Source organism: Protopterus annectens, chromosome 3.part0, assembly GCF_019279795.1.
Source record: "Protopterus annectens isolate FY-2018-M chromosome 3.part0, PAN1.0, whole genome shotgun sequence".
Classification (NCBI taxonomy): Eukaryota; Metazoa; Chordata; order Ceratodontiformes; family Protopteridae; genus Protopterus; species Protopterus annectens.
This window is the reverse complement of record NC_056731.1, coordinates 733,991,885-734,001,610: the sequence shown is the minus strand read 5'-3', so window position 1 is coordinate 734,001,610 and position 9,726 is coordinate 733,991,885. Positions and strand designations below refer to the sequence as shown.

The 9,726-nt window shown below is 42.9% G+C and overlaps 1 protein-coding gene across 1 annotated transcript in view; it reads right to left on the bottom strand.

The window, feature by feature from the left end:
- EXOC3 (exocyst complex component 3) overlaps positions 1-9,726 on the bottom strand; it is a gene marked incomplete in the record, with an annotated part of 966,706 nt that overhangs the window by 16,187 nt on the left and 940,793 nt on the right.

Below are 9,726 nucleotides of genomic sequence, written 5' to 3'. Positions count from 1 at the left end.
GTCAGCAACAGGGCTTTTGTAAAGGAATTTGTGGGAGTCAGGCACTCTATAATACCTATCTGGTTTGGCTGGAGCAGGAGGCAGAGAATCTGGATTTAGACTAGATTCTATGTAAACATCATCCACAATGTCTAAAACTGGAGGGATAGCAAGTGGTCTGTGCTGGGGGAGTAAAAGAAACTCTCTGAGCCTTTTTTTTGAGTTGGAGTAGTCCTGAACTTCCCAGTGGAAATGTTCCCTCATGGTAGGTAAGGTTTCCCCAAAGGAATAGTCTTCAGGGGGAAGAGGCTGAGGGAATGGAATCCTCAGCATCAGAATCCTCATAAGGGGGAAAGGAGTAATGTTATTCCTCAGAGGAGCCTGAGGAAATGGACACGATCAGAGGAAATGGACACGATCAGAGGAGGCATAATCTTCCTCTTGTCTAGGCCTTTTGTCGGGTGGGGGTTGGGAACCCCTGATTAAAGAGATCAAATCTTCAGCCATTTTAAGCATCTGTTTCTTAGGCATGGGGCCTTGAATTGGAGACTGAAGTGCAGTCTTTTTAGGTTTAAGAGGAGTCTTAAGCTTAGGATATGGTTTTATGGTGAGCGTCGTTGGTCTGAAGACACCTTCATAAACCGAAGGTGTTTCTGCAGCACCGGCTTCTCTTTCTGCAATGTCGTCGGTAGGGCCTAAAGAAAATGTCTGCGTCAGCCTAGAACTCTCCACCAGAGAATCCAAAGCAGTCTGGGGTTCCAATTCTGCAGTAGCCAGGGGCTGTGTAGGCACCTCACTGAAAACTGGTGAACTAGAGACCGGCACAGTCGAGGCCTTGGAGTCTGGCTTGGATCTAGGCTGTCTGTCCTTATATTTGCATTTTTTGTGCACGCCGGTAGTCGGTTGCTTCGACAGCATAGTATAATTAAATTTTCTACCGAAGTAGTGTTGTGCGAAATCAAAGCGTTGTTTTATAGTACGCTTATTGAACCTAGCACAAAAGCGACAACCAGTGACATTGTGGTCTGGGCCTAGGCAAGCTATACAATAAGAATGAAAATCCTTATGAGATATTTGCTTCCCACAAGAAATACAATTGTTAACTTTTTCTGACATCGGACTGAGGCAAGAAAAGTTTCCAACCAGTGCCAAGCTTTACTGAAGACTTCAGATCTGAAATTCGACTTCGAAAATCTCAGGAGTCGGCCGACCGGCACTTGTGAACTGCTTCTGCTTCGGGTACCGTGCGGCAAGAAAGACTGAAGAAAATGGCGTTGGATGCCTCCTATATACCCCTGGCGCTCTTACGTCAGGAAGAAGCGACAGCAACTGACGCCGGACCAAGACTTTGGAATTCAGGCCGACTGCGGGACCGCCTGACGACAGGATAACCCAAGTGTGATGACTGCAGCAGGCTAACATGATGAACATCTGCTTATCTTGGGGTGCTGTGATAATTTGCCAGGTCTCCTCAGAGTTGGTTCCATTGTATCCGGAACTGACCAAGACTTTCGAGCCACCACTGCCATAAGTGGATCGAAAGGCAGAGAAACCCAGGAGGTGGAAGGTTGGGAACAGAATGCATCCAGAAATACAGACTCATCCTCGGTAGGGGCTAGGGGATTCCAGTTCCCCCTCTGCTTAAGTATTTCTAGGATGTCCGAGAAGGAAACATCTTCGGAGGGGGATCTCGAGGACCCTTCCGATTCATCTAAGTCTGTATCAGAAGTGACAGGCTCAGGGGAGTCAATGTGCTTCCTCTTGCACTTCTTCTTACGAGGGGACTCCTCCGAATGATCACGGGAGGCCTCGGAAGAAGAGGAAACACCCAATGGGATGCCCTGGAGCGCCGGTTCCCTATGCTTGGGGTCTGGAGGAGGAGCAGAGGTTGGCACAGGCACTACAGGGGACGGAGCCGGTGGGGCCGATAGTGGAGCTGACTCAGTGGCCAGCACACTCCTCATGACATCGAAGGCATCCCTGCCACGATGCAGAGAAAGCACCGGTTCCGAAGAAATCGGAATCTTTCTCCGCACCGAGGGAGACGGCTCCGAGGCTGATGTAGGAGCTGAGCTCACCTGCACCGAAGCTCCGAGAGGGAGAACAGGGTCAGACAAGGGTCCGATGCCACTCGCCCCCTCGGAGCCGACGAGGAAGCCCCGGCACCCAGATCCCTCGACGGACAGCACCACCGAGGGGATCACAGCCGACAACAGAACCGAAGGAGATAGAGTTATCGGAGGCGACGGTTCCACTACTCGAACCCCAACGAACTCCGGCTCCGAACTCATTGGATCCGGAGGAGGAACATCGATAGAGGTGGAAGGAGCAGACACCTGTTGAGAGGGCTGGACAACATCTTGGCAAGTGCCTGCAACTTTAGCAACCTACTGACCACTCTCTCCACATCACGATCCGACAGCCTAGAGGATCGAGAGGAGTGAGAGGACCTGTGACTGCGCTCGCTCTGAAGCAAGGGAGACTGAGGAGCCGAATGTACTAATTCCAATGAAGGAGACCTCAGCCTCTTGTGGCTCCGCGAAGGCTCTGAAGTTTCTGATGGAGCCGATGGGGAGATAGTCTTATCGGGAACCAAAGTAGAAGATATAGTCTGAACCGAGGACGCTACGAACTTGGAGCCGACGGCTTGGTAGATTTATGGGATTTCACAGGCTGAGAGGTCTTGGCCGGTGAATCCTGGGGCTTTAAAAGACCCCTAAGAATAAGCTTATTCTTACACTCCTGCAGGACTCTTGGACTAAATGCATGGCAGATAGAACAAGAGTCCTGCAGTACTAGCCTAAACAATAGACACAAGAAGTGTGCCCATCTGTCAGAGACATTTTCTGACAGCATGAGTCACACTTCTTGAATCAGGCTACTTTGGATTCCTTTGACATCCTGAAAGAAGGAAACAACAAACACAACAGCTAAGAAAGCAAAATACAGTCTACACAAAAAACACACTGTACTACAAGACTATAGCTAAAGAATGTTTTTTTTTTTTTTTATAGGAAAGCCTCTAACTTAAACGGCTAACCTATGAAAGAAAGGTAGAAGGAAAGCCTCTAACCTAAACGGCTAACCTGACAAGAAGAGGATATGGGGGGGAGGGGCGGGGGAGAACTCTCTAAGTTAAACGAGTTCTACAAGAAAGGTAGGGGATACTACAACTAAATATTAGCTATCACAAAAAACAAGACTAAACGTTAACAATAAAACACTGAAAAAATATATTTCTAGAATAAGAAAGTTATATGAAAAAACTTCATAAGAGCCTGAGCCAGAAAAATGACACCTCGCAGCTGAAGCTGCAAACGAGATCTGGGTAGCTATCACTAGGCATCACGGGATAAGGGGTAGCCTCGAGCCAGTAAACAGCTTTCGAGCTATAAAAGATGGCCGAGTCGGAGCCGAGGATCAGCTCCGATCCCAACCAGCAAGAACGAAGGTGAGATAGGCAACTTAACATCTCTTGTTACAGATCATTACATCTTGTCTCTTCTACTGTTCAATAAGCAATGGCAAGGAATATAGTGATTCCTAATGATTGATATGGTCTCCCAATCACTGCTCTGCAATCTGGCAGTAATTCACACCTACTGCAAATGACATAAAAAAATTCTGTCGTTTTTGCTCTCCTTGCAGTCCTACAAACACCACTGTGACATGATGAAAAGGTTTCATTGGCTCCTTGTACAAAGTAGAATCTCACTCTACAGCTCAGCAGATTACTTTATAAAATTGTTAATTAGCATTACTGTCTACCACTATAATCCTTACTAACCATTACAGAATATTCATTTAAGCAGGGGTCTCAGACTCAAATAACCTTGGTGCTGTATGAGGACTAAAACTCAGGAAAGGACCACAATCTCAAAGGCAAAAAAGAAATGTGAGAAGCGAAGCTAGAAATGTAGTGTAGCTGCTTCCCTCACCTTTAATTACACTGGTTTGAGGGCTGCTTGAGGTTCGAGGGACATGAGTTTAAATTCCTGCATTAACAGGCAATGACAATAAAACACTCTCACTGCTAAGACCTCTAGCTTGGCAAGCAATAGGAGAGAAATCCTTTTCATAGACTATATACCTGCATGGAACCAACTTCCAGCGATCATAAGGAATCAGTAAACATTAAACAACATTATAACAAAACATAAGAAACTCTCTAAAATGAACACCTTTAACCGCTTTGTAGACGATGGGTAAAAAGGGTTTTGAAATTACAACTACTTCTAAACTAAGCATAACTATAAAACTACTCATACAAACGATTATTGGCATTTTTTGTATATAGCGTGATCATATAAAGACTGTTATGAACTGTATTTTTCAACGTAATTAGCTTAAATGTAATGCAAGATACACTGTGACTGTAATGTACGTTACCCAGTACATAACTGTGAGCCTGTAGTCTACCTGCTCTACTCCATACTGTAAACTTGCAGACTTTACCTCTTTTCTGCACACTGTAAATCTGCAGAAATTTTGATTGTACTGAACGTACTCTGTTCACTGAAATGCTGCAATGGAGCCTGGACTGAGGCTTAAATGGATGTCTAGTTAACAAGCTGGAAACAGACAATAAATAAAAAATAAATAAATAAACAGAAATAAAACAAAACAAATTGTGGAGACAGTTGAGGGTAAACTAGAGCTTTGCCTGCAGTTCCTTACTGGATTGGGCCTGCAGCAGTCAGTTACTCAGATAAATGTAGACAAAGATGGCTTTGGTCTCCCAGAATTCTACTACTGGAGCCAGGCTAAAAATCTCAAAGCCAATAAAAACAAACTTAATACCTCATCACACACAAATGAACTCAAAAAGATCAACAACTTAGTAAGAAAAAATCAAATCTTCCAAAAGTAAGTATAAATTGATAATTGCTACCTCTGCTAAGGACAAGTATAAAGCCTTCTTCAGCTATGTCAGAAACCTTAGAGATAATGGTCGGCAATGCTCGGACCTAATACACAACACTTACTCCTCTCTGGAGGACATAGCCAACATACTGCAATATCAAATTACCTCTGAACAGGTCCTGAGTGCCCTCTCGCCAAAATACTGCAATATCAAATTACCTCTGAACAGGTCCTGAGTGCCCTCTCCAAGGCCAAAATAACTTGCACCATGGATCCTGACAATATGTCAGGCCACCTTCTTGTTAGCACCTGTCAATGTCTGGTAGGCCTGTTGCTAAGCCTATTCAGCCTCAGCCTCTTTACTGGATTGGTGTCACATAAATGGAGAAACAACAGTTATGCAAGTAAATTTCCCATAACAGTAGATATTCGAATGATCACTGCTGCAGTAGCCTTAGCTATATGCATTATATTCTGCCAAGCCAGCCAGCTTTCAAAGCTTCAGGACACCTTCCACGGGCCCAAACCATCAGTCAGCTTCAACTCAGCTGACTAGAAAGACAAGTTTAGGTGCCAAGCCCTTCAGAGCTTTCATGCCAATTGAGAGAGGGAGGCAGAGCCATGAAAAGGCAATGCTAAGAACAACAAAAAAATAAATATTCACTTGCGTCATAAACACACCAAATAACAAGGGGGATAGAGGCAGGGAGTGGCTGTTATAGCAGTGACCTTTTGAGCATCTACAGTTATGGTAAGTTTGCTTAAACAACAATAGTACTTCCATCATACTGATCACTGCTGCAGTAGCCTTACCTACAAGGGTAGATTACCCTAACTTACCGTATTTGGAGGTAGAAGGGTCTAGGAGCCCTTGTAGAATGGGCCTAGCAAAGCCTGATCTAGACCAACAGAAGCGAGTGGGCCTGATCCTGCCTGGAATTGTTCTGCTGTGGTGAAAAAAAGTAAAAGACTGATGGAAATTGACTGTTTTGACACAGGTTGTCCCTTCTTATCTTCAGAAAAAATGAGCAACTGAAGATCTGAAAGATTTTGATCTGTCAAGATGGTACCAGAGTTGCCTGTGAACATATATGGTATGGATTATCCTTTCTCCCCTCATTTTAGGTTCATGAAATAAAATGGGGAGATGGATAGTTTGGCTTAAAGTAAACTCGGATACCACTTTAGGCATTAAAGAAAGATTAGTTCGCAAAGAAACTCTGTTTCTGTGGAAAATGAGATAGGGTTGACTCACCATATGAGCCTGCAACTCAGATACTCTTTTTGTAGCAGTTATAGCAATCAGCAAAAGTTTTCCATGTTAAGAAACTCAAGTCAGCCATATAATATAGTTCAAATGGAGCACATGTTAGCTTGTCTAACATAAAATTAAGATCCCAAAGAGATGTCACCAGTTTTCTTGGAAGCATCTTATACAAAACCCCTTTCAAAAACATTTTAATGTGAAAATGCATTGAAAATGGAGGATCCACTTGCAGACATGCTGAAATAGTTGATAAATGAACCCTGATGGAGCAATAAGAAAGGCCATAGTATAGTAACTCGCACAAGCATTGTAAAACCAGAGAAAACTAGCCCGAATGGGTGCTGGTTATGTAGCTGGCACCAACTAGAAAAGCTTTTCCATTAGATATGATTTTCTAGTCACAGGCTTTCTTGCCTCCATTAATACCTGCTGCCTCCATTAATACCTGCTGCATGTCCTCATTAAACAGGTGCCTAAAGGGAATCAAGACCTTATCATCCAGGCAGTCGGCTGAAGTTGACTGGGATCATGGTGTATCTTACACCCTGTTCATGTGTGAGTAGATCCAGTCTGTGAAGAAGCTTGTGGTAACTATCCCTGGCCATTTACAAAAAGGGAGAACTACTGTTGTCTGGGCCAGAAGGGAGTCACTACAATGAACCTGGGAGATTCATTTTGAGTCTTCGGAAGTACCTAGATATCATAGGAAAGGCATATAGGAACATAACTGTCCAAGGAAAGGAAAGGCATCTGTCTTTCAGGCCTTCCTGCTTGGAATCCTGGGGCAGATTCTTGCCAACTGACTGTTCAGAGATAGGTCTATTTGAGGAACTCCGCACAGATGGATAAAATCTTGGAGGACCCAGTGATCTATCATCCATTTGTGAGCATGTCTGCCACACAGTTTTGCTCTTATGGAATGTAGGATTTCTGTATAGTGAGAATGTGCTGTGAAGCTATATCCCAGTTTAATATGGCTAGTCTGTGAAGGAGGTGATACATGGTTCTCCCTTGTTTGTTGATGTATCACGACTGTGGTATTGTCTGTAATAACTTGAAGAGTTTCAAAAGACCATATATGATTCAGACAACTGAGTACCTTGATCAGGGGAAGCAGCTCTTCTATATTTACATACTTGGGTCAGTCCTTGGTGTCCCACACACCTTGTACTTTTATCCCACCTGAAACTGCTCTCCATGAAAATTTCAAGGTATCTGTGATGACAGATTGCTTTGGAGCATGGAGAAAGAGGGGGAGACCTGGATTCAAGAAAATTTGCTGTCTCCACCAAGTGATTTCTCTTCTGACAAACCCCAGCACTGAGATTTGAAAAGAAAGGATGTTGGTGCTGGGACCACAGAGAATTCAAATTCCATTGCATTTTTCTCGTGTGGAGTCCTGCCAGGGGTATCATGAGAATTATAGATGCCATGGAACCTAAAATCCTGAGGTATTCCCTAGCAGTGACAGAAGTCTGATGGGAATAACTTAGATCTAGATATAGATCTATTTTGTTCTTATGGAGAAGCCCCTAAAACTGAGATGTGTAGCAGACACCCCTGGAGCACAATCCTGTGTGGAGTCAAAAAAAGAATTTAGAATCTTCTCTTGGAATCTCAGCTTGTGTACACTGAAGAAGACTCTGCACAGATAAGCAAGTCTAAATATGGAAATTTAGCCTGCACTGAGCTATAACTGGAGCTAGACATTTTGTGAAGACTCTTGGTGCAGTGGACACTCCCAAAGGGTAAGGCAGACAACTGAAAATGTGATCCAGACACAAAAACCTTAAGAAATTCCTGAAGTCTGGATGAACAGGGATGAGACAATAAGCATCTTTTAAATCTTGTGTTACAATGAAACTTGAATGAGGAAGAAAAGGCAACAGGTTGTGAAGTGACATCCAGACCTGGCCACCAAGCATCTTCTTTCTTTGGCATTAAAACATCCTTAAATATAAAATGTTCCCAACTTGGGAAGGAGGAACTTGTTCTATACAAGGACAGCAGGTGTTGAAGGACAGGGAGAATTAAAAGAGTTTGGTCTGGGGGATGAGGAACTTCTTCCTGAAAAGGCGGGATTTCCTCCCATTGTCATCTGTAACACTGATGAATGATCTTTAGTACCCATTTGTCTGAAACCATCAGTTGCCAAAGGGAAAAGTGGCGATTCACAGTTTCTGAAAGGGAAAAAGGACTGCCAGGGTAGTTGGGGACATGGTCCCTAAAGTAGTCATTCTAACTTGTTGGACTGTCCTTTGTTTTTTGGGGTTCCTGAACTGTTTTTGGACCCTCCCACTTCTTAAATGTCTGCTTACCAGCATTTTGTTGACATTGTGACTGTTTATTTTGTTTTGTTTTTTTTTTTTTTGCCAAAAATTAGATAAGGGTTAATGAATCCAGTAGAAAATCTGGAAAAGTAGGCCTAAAAAGCTTCACTATTATCAACTTACCCCTTTCATTACACTTTTTAAAAATCTCTGCAGCAGAGAAAACAAAAACTAAATCTCTATCCAAAGAATTTTAACATCTAATTTTTCACATCATCTGGGAGGTTCTGTGAATGCAACCAAGCCAAACCTCCTCAAAACAGTACCAAGTAGCCAAAACCTTTGATGATGCATCATACGAGTCATACACATACTGTAAACAAAGAGCAATGACTTGTAAAATGGAAGAAACTACATTATTTAAAACAGAATTTCCTCACAAGAAGAAACTGCAGACACAACATTCCTCATACTTTCACAATAATAATAAACTTTAACATATGAGCCTGATGATTCAAAATTCTGAAAAATCAAAGCTGCAAAAGCATTCCATTCTAACCCATACTGATCAATAATCTTCCCATCCTTGTCAGAAAGAGTAGGATTGGAATTAACCAAATGTTTAGCAGCAGTAGGATTAACTAACAGTATAGCTGCTTGGTCAAGTTTGGGAAGAGTGTATAAAAACTTAAAAGGATTTTGAAACTTTATATATTCTATCTGCCTTTTTAGTACCAGCAGGCTGATTATTACGAAAATTACAGACACTGACACGCACATTCTCCAGAGCTGACAGAACTGGGGGAATGGGTGAAGGTTCTGGAAATTTCTTCAGTAACAGCTCATAATATTTTCTGATGGACTGAAAAACCTCTATTTTCCCATTGAAAACAGCGGCATTTTCCAGAAATAGTCTTAGAGAAAGAGAAACATGCACAGGGAGTTTCAGAAACTGAGCTCTCCTCTGAGTCTGAATCAGAAAAATGAGGAGAAACCCCTGTATCTGTCCCTTCATGTTCCTGTCCAGATTCTGAATCTTGAATCTCTCAGAAAAAGAGGTATCCCTCTCTCTTTTACCAGAAACTGTCTTATAAGAAGGATCCATATTCTGAATTAAACCCTGAGTCACATGGCATAAACTACTCCTCTCTAAAGAAATTGGAGAAGTAGATACATGTTTAGTTTTCCATTTCTTTTTGATAAGAAAGATGGGGCCAACAGTGTTAATGGGCACAACATTCTGACTAAACAGGGAAGACTTCCCTGTTTCCTCTCTCGGAACCAACAAAAGTAGCTCTCCCTTGCATACTGAGGGGACCCTAACAGCCTCAGAGAATGTGGCTAATC